The sequence below is a fragment of the Giraffa tippelskirchi genome, chromosome 9 (assembly GCF_054371585.1).
Source record: "Giraffa tippelskirchi isolate mGirTip1 chromosome 9, T2T-mGirTip1v1.2.pri, whole genome shotgun sequence".
Taxonomy (NCBI): Eukaryota; Metazoa; Chordata; class Mammalia; order Artiodactyla; family Giraffidae; genus Giraffa; species Giraffa tippelskirchi.
In genome coordinates, this window is record NC_137283.1 from 151,057,523 (window position 1) to 151,073,431 (window position 15,909).

The window sequence follows — 15,909 nt, forward strand, 5'->3', positions numbered from 1 at the left end:
CTTTTGCTTGTCTTCTGGAAACATTTTGGGTAGACTGGAATCAATGAAAATAATGGACTAATGCCAGCAAACCCTTAACAGAATGATCATGCTCAAAACTTTAAGTTTATTGCCACACTGATAAAGTCTATAAGAAAATGGATTACCCTCCTTTTTACTGCCCTGCCTTTCTTTTAAAGTCATTTCTGTAGTCACTCTGAGAAGCCAAAATGAGAATTGTGAACGCTTAAAGAACAAGTAAACAATGGAAAATGTAATGGTTGAAATTGTTTTAATACATTTATACATACATAATAATCTTAGGCCTTGCACACTCTAAATCAAGTGACATCATTATGGATGGTTTCCATAAGAAAGTGAAAGTGAAAGTCGCTCAGTCATGTCCAACTCTTTGCAACCCCATGGACTATATAGCCCATGGAATTCTCCAGGCCAGAATACTGGAGTGGTAGCCTTTCCCTTCTCCAGAGGATCTTCCCAACCCAGGGATCAAACCCAGGTCTCCCACATTGCAGGTAGATTCTTTACCGGCTGAGCCACAAGGGAAGCCTTGTGAAGTCAACTTTCATCTTTCCAGAGGTGAACATGGAGAAAGTAAATTTGCCATTGATAAATAGTGGTCTGTTTATGTCATTAACCTTTACCTGGATTACGCTTTTCAAATTACTAAGAACTTTATACAATAGCATAATGAACATCAGTTGGTATCAGTTCAGTTCAGGTCAGTTCAGTCGCTCAGTCGTGTCCAACTCTTTGCGACCCCATAGTAATAATTATGGATTTAGTGATGTTCTCATTGACTCCTTGAGAAATACTAAACCTCAGATGATAGTCACCCTTGAGTGCCTGACTTGCTTCTTTTTTTTTTAGATTTTTTTTTGTGGCTTGCTTCTTAAAGCTTGGGTCTAGATTACTTCAGGTCAGTCTAAGGATTTTCAGGGTATTGAAGGCCCTGAGTCCAGCTTTGTAGAACATTCTTACCAGAGATCATGAACTCAGAATAAATTATAGTTATTTAATATAGTTACATATATTATAGTTTTTAGCTTCCATATCACGTGTCTAAGACCCATGAAAGAGTACAGTTGCTATAGAGAAAGAGCAATATGAATTTCAAGTGTATACCATCGATTTTGCTACAGTTTGACATATGTGCTCTTAAAAATCACTGAACTTGCAAAATCATATCAGGGGAAAATAGATTCCAAGTGCAACACTCAAAACATCAGTGACACATTGAAAAAGAAACAAACGGAGGCGGTTTTATACGTGTTAAATGGTTAAGAACTAAATACCTACTTTGAGATGGTTGGATGGCATCACTGACTCAGTGGACATGAGTTTGGGTAAACTCAGGGAGTTGGTGATGGACAGGGAGGCCTGTCATGCTGCAGTTCATCGGGTCGCAAAGAGTCGGACACGACTGAGCGACTGAACTGAACTGATAGTAAATATGATACTTCAACTTTAAAAAAAAAATGAAATTTCTTGTGGGAGCCACCTGGTACCCACAGCTGCCACCCCCTGTATGAGGAAGAGAACAAAGGGAAGTGGGAGACAGAGTGAGAAAAAAGAACAATAAAGAGGATAAAGAAGAGAGAGGGGAAAATATAAAATAAGCTAAGAAGAAGGAGAGAAAAATTAAAGCAGAAGTTGTGTGCAGGGTTGTAGTCTATTATAAAGTAGGGTTACCTGACATCAATGCAAAATTGATACTCCTGGCGTGGATGGGTATGACTTTAATAAGGTTTGCAGGTAGACTGAGGTAGCTGGTAGGTGTTTGAGCTATATGTGTGTGTGTGTATGTTTGTATTTCTCTGATGCTCTCTGAAAGTGGCTATGCTTTTCTGTGTTCACCTGGGGTTTTTTTGTTTGTTTGTTTCTTTTTATTGTGAATGCAATCCTGCCTAAGCAAAATTCAGAAATTTGAATTAAGTTCAAGTTACTCCCTAGTATATTAATCATGTGGGAACAAATTCATGCTTTCAAAGCAAATGTTAAAGCAGAACTAACTGTACTTACCTCTTGAGTACTATGACTTATCACAAATAGGTCTCACCTCTCCCCCGTCCCCTTTGTTCAGACCAGAAGATTAAAGAACACCGTACCTGTTGTCAAAAAACATGATCTTCTACCCCTAAAGCACTTTTTTGTTTCCACCCTATAAGAAAAAATGGTTCAAAAGAATTTCAAACTCTCTTAGCAATTTGAGAGTTTATTTCTGAAAACTAACAAATAGATTTTTTTTAACCTAATCTTGGACCAACAAATATGATTATTTAAAAATGCAAATAGTTGTGGATTTTTCAAAAATTTCTGTCACTGAAAAGATTTTCACAATTTGGGTCAAAAACTCTTACGCAAGTGATAGCCCTTGCTGTCTTGTTGTTCAGTCACCAAGTCGTGTCCAACTCTTTGTGACGCCATGGACTGCATGCAGCACGCCAGGCTTCTCTGTCCTTCACTGGCTCCTGGAGTTTGCTCAAACTCATATCCATTGAGTCAGTGATGCCATCCAACCATCTCATCCTGTGTCGTCCCCTTCTCCTCTTGCCCCCGATCTTTCCCAGTGTCAGGGTCTTTTCCAGTGAGTCAGCTCTTTGCATCAGTTGCCAAAATATTGGAGCTTCAGCATCAGTCCTTCCAGTGAATATTCAGGGTTGATTTCCTTGAGGATTGAAACTTCTGTTACACCAAGGAGATTTAAGGGGTAAATATTAGTGTGTTTATGCCGTTAAAATTAGAGTATTTTCCATCTACACATGCAGATTCAGATTTAGACAATGTATTAAAGGAAAGGATAGACTTACAGACATACCTGAGGACATTCATTTCTTTTGTGAGATCAAGCTCTTAGAGAAATACCTGCAACTAAAAAGTCCCTTCCCATTCTTCCAGCTTTTCTTTTAAGGCAACATTTTGATTTTTAATGAAAAGATATTTCAAAAACTTCACTTAACTCAGGTGATTGAGTAGCTATTATTATTCATATTATTACTCATCTGCTAAAGAACGGCTAATATATTTCAAAGACTGCCTGTGGGCAAAATTCTACTGAAGATTTGCTAAAACAGGTTGTGTTCATTTGGGGGTAAAATTATGCTGCCTTTTGGGTGTATGCAGTTATACTGAGTGGGTAGAAAATTACAGAATTCAGGAAATTGTGTTCTAAACAAACCAACTTGCAGTTGGGAGTAGTTTCCCATGGCTGGAAGTTTCTTCCGAAGAAAAATGTTGCTTTCACCTTGTGAAACTAAACACATCAAAGAATCCACCCAGGTCATTTGGCAAGCCTGAAGCAAATTGGTGTCAAAGCAACCATGCTCTGTAACACCTAGAAAAAGAGGTAGCTTGAGCTGATGCAAGGTTTGCCAGCCTACATAGTTTAGTAGTTAACTGTTTTCCGATCACTTAGGTTTTCAGTTTCTCCTCTGAGCACCAAGGCTACTCTGCCACTTAAGGCTGATAGCATTGTTCTCTACAGCAGTTCACATGGAATGTTTTATATCTTTTTAAACCTGGTCAAATATACATGACATGTATTAATTTTAACCATTTTAAGTATATAATTTAGTGACATTAGACACACTGATATTGTACACTGAACTACATAGCCATTACCACTATCCATCTTGAGAATGTCTGACTCTTTGAGACCCCATGGACTGTATCCCTGTCCATGTGATTTCCTAGGCAAGAATACTGGAGTGGGTTGCCATTTCCTCCTCCAGGGGATCTTCCTCACCGAGTTATCAAACCCGGTCTCTTGCACTGCAGGCAGATTCTTTACTGCTGAGCCACCAGGGAAGCCCAAAATATACATGATATGTATTAATGGCATGTATTATTTTAGCCATTTTAAGTGAATGATTCAATTTCATCAAGCACACTGACATTTTTGTACATTGAACTGTATAACCATCACCACCATCCATCTTGAGAACTTGAGAACGTTTCTACCACCCCAAATTGAAACTGTGCACCCATGAAGCAATAACTCTTCATACCCTCTTCCCTCAAGCAATTCTTTATTTTTAAAAACTGTAGAATACACATAACATAAAATTTATTATTATTAGCTTAACCATTTTTAAAGGTACATTGTAGTGACATTAAGTCCATTCACAGCGTTGGGCAACCAGTCTCTAGAATTCTTTCCATCTTGTGAAACTGAAACTCTGTCCCTGTTAAACAGTAACCCCCCCTCCTCCCCTTCCTTCAGCTGCTGCTAACGACCATTCTGCTCTCTGCTTCTATGAATTTGACTCCCCGGTACTTCACGTGAGTGGAACCATACAGTACTTGTCCTTTTGCGACTGCTTTTTTCACTGAGCACAGTGTCTTCAGGGTTCATCCTTGTCATAGCACATGACAGAATTTTCTTCCTTCTTAAGATTGAATAACATTCCATTGTATGTCTATATAACATTTTGTTTCTCCATTCATCTATTGGTGAATGCTTAGATTGCTCCAAATAGCACAGAATTTTTGATTAAATAGAAATCACACAGAGTTTTGAACTGGAAAATAACTCAAAAGTCTTAACTGACTGTGGATTCTGAAAGGGTGAAGTGTTTTGGTTAGTTTTCTACTTCTGCAGTCAACGTTGCCTTTGACACTTAAGAGGCCATTAGTAAGTATTTGCTGAATGAATTACCAAGTTCTACACAATCGTTCTTATTGGTGAGGAAATGGAGATGCAGAGAACAAGTGATTTCTCCAACCGCATCCAAATCTTCGTTCTGGCACCTACTACCTTTGATCTTGAACAATTATTTAATTTCTGTAAGCTTCAGTTTCTTATTAAAATGAGATGAGAGCTGTTTTGTACCTCATAGAATGTTGTGAGGACAAAAGGAAGGAAGAAAGAAAGAAAAGAAAGTGAAGTCGCTCAGTCGTGTCCGACTCTTTGCGACCCCGTGGACTGTAGCCTACCAGGTTCCTCCATCCATAGGATTTTCCAGGCAAGAATACTGGAGTGGGTTGCCAACTCCTTCTCCAGGAGATCTTCCTGACCCAGGGATTGAACCCGGGTCTCCTGCATTGTAGGCAGACGCTTTACCGTCTGAGCCATCAGGGAAGTAATGCCTATAAAAAGAAAAACTCGCTCAGTCATGTCTGACTCTTTGCGACCAGTCCATGGAATCTCCAGGCCAGAATACTGGAGTGGTAGCCTTTCCCTTCTCCAGGGGATCTTCCCAACCCAGGGACCGAACCCAGGTCTCCCACATTGTGGTGAATTCTTTACCAGCTGAGCCACAAGGGAAGCCCAAGAATACTGGAGTGGGTAACCTATCCCTTCTCCAGCAGATCTTCCCGACTCAGGGATCAAACCAGGATCTCCTGCATTGCAGGTGGATTCTTTACCAACTGAGCTATTAGGAAAGCCCAAAGTGCTTTCCTGGGTTCGATGCCTGTAAAGTGCTTTCCATAGACCTGGCATAGCATAAACTCTCAATAGCTGAAAGCTGGTCAGGCCCCAGACCCTGCAGCTAAGTACTGGCAGTGCCAAGAGTGTATCCATTACATTTAGAAACAATTGGAAAAACACAGGAAGCATTTATTGGGTGCCAAATGAGGAGAGTTCTCATACATACTTGTTAGTGAAAATTTCTGAAAACACGTTACTTTCACTGCTCAGTTTTCCACATCTCAGTGTCACTGATGAGGATGAAATTGATGTGGACACATGTGAAAGGCAGAGTTTGTCTCTCCTGCATCCAGTCACCACATTGTGTAGAAAAAACGGAGCAGTGGCACAGAGGGGATGTGGGAACAATTAAGATCACTTCCTGAGCAATTTCTTGGGACATGTCTAAGACAAACTGTGGAATTATCCTTTTTTCCCCTAGCACAGATTATAGGTAGCTTTTTGAGGATGAGAAATTGTCTCCTGTAAAACAGGAGAGTTGGGGCTAATCCACGTATGATAAATAAAAGACCAGCTGATGCTCTTGGACCCCTTCTTGTCAACTCCTATTCTGAAGTTGGAACTGGCTCTGAAATTCCAGGTCCTAGTTGGGAAGAAAGAAGGTAAAGTTACTGATAAATTGTGTAAATTTACTTAATGTTCAAAATTATCTGGAATGTTTTAGGTACTAGTTTTGGCAAGAAAATCTAGAATAGAATCCCCACTTCAAAGACAGGCCAGAGTAAAACACCATAAAGATCCCTTATGAGAAACATACAATTAACTGGTCATCAGTGAGATTTATACCAAGGATAGTAAGCAAGCCCTCATAAACAGGTTCAAAGGGGCCAATAAGAATAATATTATAATTTGAGCAATTAAAAGCTATCACTTAAGAAATCTGGTTAGGAAGAACAACTTAAAAGTAGGATTTTTTCAAAAGAGGTGATGTATTTATACATATAAGTGCTTCACTTTGCTGTACAGCAGAAACTAACACAACACTGTAAAGCAACCATACTCCAATTAAAAAAAATTTTTTTTTAAAAAAAAGATAGAAAAAAAAGGTAAAAGTAGTATTTTTCTAGGGACTTCCCTAGCGGTCCAATGGTTAAAACTCTGTGCTTCCAATGCAGGGAGCATGGGTTCAATCCCTAATTGGGGAACTAAGATCCCACATGCCATGCAGCATGGCCAAAAGATTTTTTTTTTTAAAAGGGGGTGTACTCTAGATTAATGAAATCTGTCTGAAACTCAAGGTGACATCACTTTTTCTTAAAGCTCTGTATATCCCAATAAGCAATCAACATGGGACCCACTGTTTGAAAGGCAGTTTTTTCCTTTGTTATAAAGAGAATAATGGACATTGAGAGGTAGCACAAATTACCCCACCCACCCCATCCCCTGTGATAAAATAATGAAAATGAAGCAAAGCTAAAATCTGCTAGAACTGAATCTAAATCCTGACTCTGCCATCTCCCTTTGTGATCTTGGATAAGTTACTAAACTTTTCTAACTTTCAGGTTTTCACCTTAAAACGGGAATAATAGGATTGCCACAAAATAAAACTATCCATGCAAAATGCTAGCACACTGATAGGCATATAGTAAGCTCTCAAATGAGAATCATAATTATTGTTAATCTATTTAGTATTATTTGGAAAGGCCAGTAATTTCTGGTACATTAAAAGTATCATTGTATTGTTCTTGCTAATCTATGCTGAAGCTGAAGCTCCAGTATTTTGGCCACCTGATGTGAAGAACCAACTCATTGGAAAAGACCCTGATTCTAGGAAAGATTGAAGGCAAAAGGAGAAGCAGGCAGCAGAGGATGAGATGGTTAGATAGCATCCAGACTCAATGGACTTGAATTTGAGCAAGCTCTAGGAGATGGTGGAGGACAGAGGTGCCTGGCAGGCTACAGTCCAGGGGGTGGCAGAGTCAGACACAACTTAGCGACTAAACAACAACAAAATCTATGTTAAGGTATTTCAGAAAATCATTTAAAATTTGCAATTTAAAAAGGGTATATCTTGCAATTTTTAGTTTATCTGATGTGCTTCCATGTAGTTGGACACAGGCCTGCCAGAGCTGCAATGGCAGAAGGAAATTATTTTCAGAGTTTTGGTTTGAGGGCAGTTAAACTGAGATTGATTTAATGGACAGAGCACTGGTCTCAGCTTGGTCTCATGCTAACAGTCAGCCATGTGCCCATGGACAACCAACCGGGCTGACCTCCGCTTCATCCTCAGTAAATGACCCTAATTCAACAAGCCAAAATCTAAAGATGACTAGAGGTCTCATCTTCTCCAGCCTCAGCTCTCAAGAATGTAACTAGGAAATAAGTGAGTCCTTTGAGCGGCCAAAATAGATATTTCAAACGCCAAACAGTAAATCCTGTGTCTTGACCCAAAGAGAGGCCCCTCTCACTGTGAGCCTATTTACTCTACATGTTTAAAAGAAGCTTAATGAGAGCATTTCCTGGCAGTCCAGTGGTTAGGACTCCAAGCTTTCACTGCTGAGGGCCCAGTTCAGTGCTTGGTTGGGGAGCTAAGATCCCACAAGCCCTGCAGCCCAGCCAATAAATTAATTAATTAAATAAGCTTAATTATTTGGTTTCCTAACCCACAGCAAGAGGATGGAGGGGGCAGAAGGAGTGGATGTGATGGCACTGAGGAGCCAGAGGAAGAGCTCCTTAAAGTAAATGAATTAACATAGGACCGTTTAGAGTGGCGTAAACCCACCTTATTCCCCTGGTGAATTTCACTTGTGAATTATGCCCCAGAGCATAACCGGAGTCCTCACTGATGAACCTGAGTAGCAAGAACTTTTTTATTATGTTTGTTATAGCATCTAAAATATATCGCCTGATTCCTGGTCTTCATAAACAGTGATCTTTTAATTATGATAATTGACTTTTTATTGAAATATAGTTGGTTTACAGTATTGTGTTAGTTTCAGGTATACAGCAAAGTGATTTAGATATATATATTCTTTTTCAGATTCTTTTTCATTGTAAAATATTGACTATAGTCTCCTGTGCTGTACGTCAGACTTTGTTGTTTATCTATTTTATATATAGTATGTATTATGTTAATCCCCAAATCCTCATTTATCCCTCCCTGACAACTCCCTCCCACCCCGCTTTCTCCTTCAGTAGCCATAAATTTGTTTTCCATGTCTGTGAGTCTGTTTCTGTTTTGACTTAAATGTTTTTCACTGTTGTTAATCATACATAACATAAAGTTTAGCACGTGTAAGTGTACAATTCAGTGGCAATAAATGCATACATACACAATGTTGTACAACCATCACCACTATCCATTTCATCCCAAAAAGAAACTCTGTGCCCATTAAACAATAACTCCCCATGGCCCCTTTCCCCAGCCCCTGGCAACCTCCAGTCTACTTTCTGCCTATGAATTTGCTAGAATCAAGCAATAGTTGTCCTTCTGCATCTGGCTTCTTTCACTTAGCATAATGTTTCCAAGGTTCATCCATGTTATATTACCATGTGTCAGAATTTCATTAATTATAATTAACTTTTAATTCTTAGAGAAAATTTTCTATAACTGATCCCTTAACAAAAGTGAGATGACCTTTTATAAAAAGTGAGACTTGTCCTTACTGTGTACGGAGGGCATGATGAGAAACAAGCATCCATCCAACCAAAAGAAAAATGGAATACTTGTCCTAAATGTGAAAATTTTTGTTTTGTTTAACTAATATAAAAGAATTCATAGTGATTTTTGTGCTTAAATCATTGACACACACATACACACACAACGCAAAGTAGGCCACAGAAAAACTGGAGAGAAGCTGCAGTCTGTCTTTGGTTTCAAATGGCAAAATCACTTTGAGGCAAAATTTATTCCTGTTTCTCAGAATGCTGCTTAAGGACATTGTGGGGGGTGTGTTTGTGTGTGTGTGTGTGTGTGTGTGTGTGTGTGTGTTTGGGGGAGGCAGAGTAAGCCATTCTTTTAAAAAAACACTAAGATATTTTCTTCTGAAACAAGCCTTTTTTTCTCTTTGGACCAAGAGAGAACTGCTACAAGTGTTCCCTCGGTTTTATAATGGGGCTTAAAGTTAAGCTGTTAACCTTTAAGTGGGAGATGAGTCAGGAGGCGACCGCCACTCTTGCCACCGCAGTGTCCTACAATCAACACAGAATGGGTGAAAAGACTGCGCTTTTGTCCTGTTTTCCATAAAGCCCTGTATAAATCATTCAGTCCAGGGAGCTGTATACGGCCTTGTAAATGGGGTTCCCAATGCAAATGCACATAGAAAAAAGGGTGAGAGTTAATCTACTTTTGATGAAGGAAGCGTTTCAGGAGGTAGGTGGGTGGGAAGATAGTCAAAAAGGAATGCAAGAGTTTAGGATCCTTTGTCATCCTTGAGAGGCCCTGCTGTATAAAGGCTGTCCCTGTGACCGAGGGGAGGGGAGGGAGAGAACTAGGAACATTGGGTTGGGTTACATTCAGTACAACTTTTGCCACTTAGACAGCTTGTGGGAGATCTGCCAGGGACTCGGTTAACCCTTTCTTTCCAAGCTCTGCTTTGCCCAAGTAGCAGATGGACCAACTTCACCGGAATTCACTCCGCAAACATTCAGCTGGGAAAGCTACAACAGAATCTCTAGCCGTTGTTGACATCAGTTTTGTGGGACAGAGAGAGCTGCCAAGAGATTTTTAGAGCCCTAGGCATTGATTCCTTTGGCTTCCTTTATCATGGAATTATAAATGTGAATGCTCTGGCCAGCACCTGACCCAGACTGGGGATGGGAGGATCAGACAGAGATTCCTGGAAGGAGGAGTCAGCCAGGTTAGGACAGCAGGGGACAGTCTTGGCAGTAAGAAAGGAATGTGTAATGACGGTGACCCATGAGAAGACAGGGTACATTGCTTCTCGCTCTCTCTCAGTTCTAAGTCACAAGACAGCTGTGGACATTGTGCTCGGATTGAAAAGAAGAGAAAAATTAGTTTTTTCCAAATCACACGTCCTACTCTCTGGGCCCTGGAATCGGAACCAGGGTTCCAATAAAACACAAGGAGACTTTTGAATTTACCCCATTCAAGAGGCCCTGGTGGTTGAGAATCTGGCTGCAATGCAGGTAACCTGGGTTGGACGCCTGGGTCAGGAAGATCCCCTGGAGAAGGGACTGGCTACCCACTCTAGTATTCTGGCCTGGAGAATTCTGTGGACAGAGGAGTCTATAAGAATCTACATTTGGACTTCCCCAATGGCTAAGCAGTGAAAGAATCCACCTGCAATACAGGAGACGCAGGTTTGATCCCTGGGTCGGGAAGATCCCCTGGAGGAGGAAATGGCAACCCACTCCAGTATTCTTGCCTGGAAAATCCCATGGACAGAGGAGCCTGGCAGGCTTCAGACCAAAGGGTCACAAATAGTCGTATACAACTGAGCAAGAGGCCCAGCATGCTTCAGGAAAGTCAAGTTTCTGGGGCACATCCCATCATGCCGGCCCACCTGCACCCTGTTTTACCCTCCACACAGCACCTCTTCCAGCTCCCCTGGAGATCACCAAGCCCTTCAATGTTTCTGTGTCAATAAATAAGTGGTTAAGATAGTGCTGTGATGAGATCAACAGCAGTGTAGTCAGAGAAGCAATAAGATACATCCTGAGGGCTGCTCATTGTTTTTGGTACAATGAACTGAACAGTTTCCCCTATGCATTTCCATATTTAGCAGTGAATTACCTAATGCTGCCAGGGTATAATCACAGTCATCCTCATACAAAAGCTACCCATAAAGAGATCAGTCTTTGTGCGAGTTCTTTACTTTAAAATATCCAGCCTCGTCCTACTGCAGTTTTCAAGTAGAATAGCTTGACCTCGAGGGTCATCATCAAACTGTGTGACTCAGTAATGGGAGGAAGAGGAATGTCTTCCAGCTTTTTCCTCTTTCTATTAATATTGTCCAGGTAACCCCTGTCTCGGGGGCTTGGTTGAATCTTTATTTTGTTCCCAGGTTAGAGTTCCAATCAAATTAGCATAACTCTTACTAGGCCTCAGTGTCTAGAAGGCCTTGTTTTTTTCTCCATCGAGTGAACGCTATTTGAACACCTACTGTATACAGGCCACTTGCTATGGAAGTTACCTATATCACAGTTGCTGTCTCAGTACAAGACTGGAAAGTGCTCCAACTCATTAAATAAGTCATAAAGTTAATTACTGCCCTGCACATCATTAGATCAAGCATACACTTGCTGGTCACGTGTATGTGGCAAAACGGACTGTATCTGTTTTAATGGACCATTCTTTGGTGTCCTTATTTCCAAATGTCTGATGCTCTAGGATTAAAAGCCCTCGGGGGAGGTATGGGTGCTTTTTTTCATGCAAACAGGAAATGTTTTGCTGACAAATCCATGGCCACCTTTTGATGTTTAGTGAAAACCTTTAAGCCATCGGTGTACGAAGTGATGTGTAGAGTTCCATGGAGTTGGTCAGAGCACCAAGGACAAATATCCAGACCGACTGTTGTCAAACACACGTTACTCTAATAAGCTTATCATGGTACACACTCCCCTGTGAAGCAGTAAAACTCCTTCCAGGGTCACTTACCCACATGCGTAAGGAAGCTTTGCTACACGGATGCTGCACCTTGTTGTATATTTCCTGTCAGCATGTCAACCCTTTCCTCTAAAAGCCATGCTTTCAGAGCTGCTGTTTGTCTCTTCATTGCTGATTGATCTTCATTTTATAGTGATTCCTGACTCTGTAGCTTTTAAACTCTCTGCTTTCCAGGCTCTCCATTGTATGCTTTTATTTTTTTTTAATGTACTTAAAAATAGCATGGTGCTGGGAGAACAGGAAAAATTCATTTATAGCGTTTCCACATGATTGACTTTGTAAAGGAGTGTGTTCCTAAGGAGAGAGCTAGCTATGTCAAGTCATGCAAATAAAGAGGGGTGAAATGACCGACCCTGTGGGGGACTGGCAAGGGAAGCAGGATGCTTTGAAGGAGTAGAGAACCTTGCACTAACGAGAGGAAGAGCACCTATGAGCAAGATGGGAAAGCATGAGCCAGTGTTGAAAGTAAGATGGCACATGGCTGAGAGCTGATCTGCTCAGCTGATGGAAGAGCAGGCCTAGGGTGTGGCCTGACGAACGTGTGAAGGAAGTGGGTTCATCCTATGAATGTGCTCAGTGGCTCAGTCGTGTCCAACCCTTTGCCACCCTATGGACTGTAGCGCACCAGGCTCCTCGGTCCATAGGATTATCCAGGGACAAATACTGGAGTGCGTTGCCATTTTCCTCCTCCAGGGGATCTTCCCGACCCAGGGATCAAACCTGCGTCTCCTATATCTCCTCTATTGCAGGTGGATTCTTTACCCGCTGAGCTGTCGGGAGAGCCCATCCTGTGGATGGACTAATATTAATTCAGATACGGTACATGACAGTCCTGGTGCACGGCAGTCACCTAGTCAGTGAAAGTTGTCAGTTTAGTAGGCTCCTAACTCATACCTAATAAAAACTGCATGTAGTCCTAAAGTCAGCAGCAAGCTTCTCCTAACCGTCTGAAGATACTGTGGGTACATTCTCAGTCAGGTCTGACTCTTAGCAACCCTGTGGACTGTAGCCTTCCAGGTTCTTCTGTCCATGGAATTCTCCAGGCAAGAATACTAGAGTAGGTTGCTATGCCCTCCTCCAGGATATCTTCCCAACCCAGGGATCAAACCCAGGTTTCCTGTGTCTCCTTCACTGGGAGGTGGATTCTTTACCACTGAACCACCTGGTTAAGGGCTAAAACCTTTAAAGCAGTGGTACAGGGTTTGGGGGCCAAGCTATAGTCAGCTGGTACTAGTTTGAAGGTCTGAATGCAGCTAAGTCACTCATTCTCTGGGGAGCAACTGAGCACTTTTTTTTTTTTTTAAATAATTTGCTGTACCAGGTCTTAGTTACAGCATTGGAACTCCTAGTGGGATCAAGTTCCCTGACCAGGAGTGGAACCTGGGCCCTCTCCATAGAGAGTGGAGTCTCAGCCACTAGACCCCGGGAAATCCCAACTGAACCTTTCTAAGCACCCAGCAAAATGGGATTAATAATGGGGCTCACCTCCTGGGGTTGCTATGAAGATTAAATGAGATAATGCATATAAAGTAGTGAGCTCAGTACCTAGCCCCAAACCAGATAATAATGGTAATAATAATGATAATAATAGCAGTAGTAGTAAATAGCAGTGAGGAGGAGTTAAACCTCAGATGATCTAATAATGTACATTTATCTTGCCGGTCTTTTATTTTCTTTCCCATACACAGAGCCTCTTGGGCTTTGTTTAATTTTTCTTAATTACCATGTTTCAAATTACAGCGGCCGTGCCAAGATTGTAATTGAGATGAATCAGGTTCTTATTTTCAGTACTTAAAGCTTTGCCAGGACACACATCCCTCTGTCACCTCATCAGCCTTTGCTTCATTTTTCCTCCTGAAGGATTACAGTCACATCTAATTGCATCTGTCAGCTTTCTTACTTGGAGAGTGAAAGAGGGCAGGGGAGTATATTCTAAGGAAGGGGCTTCCAGGTGTCTCAGCAGTAAAGAACCCGGCTGCCAATGCAGGAGACATAAGAGACTCAGGTTCGATCCCTGGGTCAGGAAGATCCCCTGGAGTAGGAAATGGCAACCCACTCCAGTGTTCGTGCCTGGGAAATCCCAAGGGCAGAGGAGTCTGGCGGGCTACAGTCCACAGGGTCACAAAGAGTTAGACATGACTTAGTGACTAAACAACAATGCTAAGTTAACCCAGTGAGCAGGAAAGCATGACAAGAGTCAGAAAAAAAAAAAAAAATAGGATGACCAGAGGACTCAAGGGAGTGGTTAATAAACTTTCTGCCTTGTCTTATCAGCGCCCACCATGCCCCTGGTGCCATGCCCTACTGCAGGCAGCCTGGCAAACTCTCTGGTTGCCCATTTTAAAGATTTTGAACATAGTTTGTATTTACACACATTCAGTAAGCACACAGATTATCCCAGAAATGCTTTGCTCCTGTTTTTGGTAGCTAGAAATGATGATTAAAGAGTACAGAGGAAAAGAAGGAATGGTAGGTTTCAAATAAGTATGGAAAGATATCTCAACATACAGCAGGACCTCTTCATGGGTGTGTGTCCACCTCTCTTGTTTTAAGAGCTTTAGCATATGAGAACATTGTCAATGTAACTTGGAAACCCTAAGCACAATTGTTGGAATAAAGATTTAACAAAGCAATAGAAAATTAAGGGCTTTTTGTTTTGGGGGTTTTTTGCCATGTTATTACAGAAGGAACTTTTCTTTTTTGTTATAACTAAAGGGTAATAGAAGAGATTCAGTTTAGTGTTAAATTTGTACCCTGCTTCTTAATTGTAACATGTTTAGATTTGCTTATATTCATCAAATTCTTCATCCTGATATCAATATGAAGTAAATAAAGACAATTGATTATTTTTTATTTTATTTATTTGTTTTTGGCTGTGCTGGGTCTTCATGACTGCGTGGGCTTTTCTCAAGCAGCAGTGAGCAGGGGCCTGTCTGTAGTTGGGGTGTGCAGGCTTCTCGTTGCTGTGGCCTCGGTTGTTGCAGAGAATGGACTCTAGGGCCCACAGGCTTCAGTAGTTGCAGCATGTGGACTCAGTAGTTGCGGCTTCCAGGCTCTGGAGCACTGGCTCGATAGTTGTGGCACACAGGCTTTGCTGTTCCGAGGCATGTGGGATCTTCCCAGATCAGGGATGGAACCTGCGTCTCCTGCATTGGCAGGCAGATTCTTTACCACCGAGCCACCAAGGAAGCCCTGACAGTTTTTATAATGGTTGTCAGAAGATGGGCCACTATGTGCTTTAAGGACTTTGATATATAAAGGGGAATCCTGTTTCCTGGTATCTTGCTTCTATCATTTGATCACTGTAGGCTGCCAGTTCATAAGTATTTTCTGCTTACAGTTTTAGAGGAAAACCAAGCAAATATTCTCCAGTACTGTATTTGCTCTTACTGCTCAGTACTTTCTTTAACAGAACTCCTGTGTCCCCACCCCACCCCCAAGCTTCTGTTTCTGGGACAAACTGCCTGACCCTCCCCCTTTCCAAGGCCAGCTGTCCTCCCGTCTCCTCTCCAGGGGGCACCTCCTACTCCCCCCAGCTTCTTTCAGGAGGAGGAAGTGAAACAATAGAGAGGACTGGGCTGTCTCAGGTGTCATTTGTCACAGTTTAGCATGAAGGCCGCTCCGACATTTTTTACTGATGTCTTAGGTATTGAAACTATTATAGAAGGTAAATGAGGCTGAAAGTGCCATGTTTTTTTAATTCTTCTTTTACTCAAATATCTCAGAGCATTAATACTGACTTCCACATATGGCCAATTAAGATCAGCCTCTATACCATCAGTTAGGAAAACGAATGAAAACTGATACCAGCAACAGAAGCTCCTTTTAACTGGAAATTAATTTGGGTTTCGGTCCTGCACTTGAATGTGCGTTTCTCTCTCTTTTTCCTCCCCTTTCCCGCTTTCCGCCC

General features: G+C 41.5%; 1 protein-coding gene and 1 non-coding gene across 5 annotated transcripts in view; one reads left to right on the plus strand and one right to left on the minus strand.

Annotated features, from left to right (window-relative positions):
* PLEKHG1 (pleckstrin homology and RhoGEF domain containing G1) overlaps positions 1 to 15,909 on the plus strand; it is a 253,513-nt gene that overhangs the window by 160,485 nt on the left and 77,119 nt on the right. The gene's annotated exons all lie outside the window — the stretch shown is intronic.
* On the minus strand, positions 5,008 to 5,080 carry TRNAC-ACA (transfer RNA cysteine (anticodon ACA)). The gene has a single exon. It is a non-coding gene; the product is annotated as a tRNA-Cys (tRNA).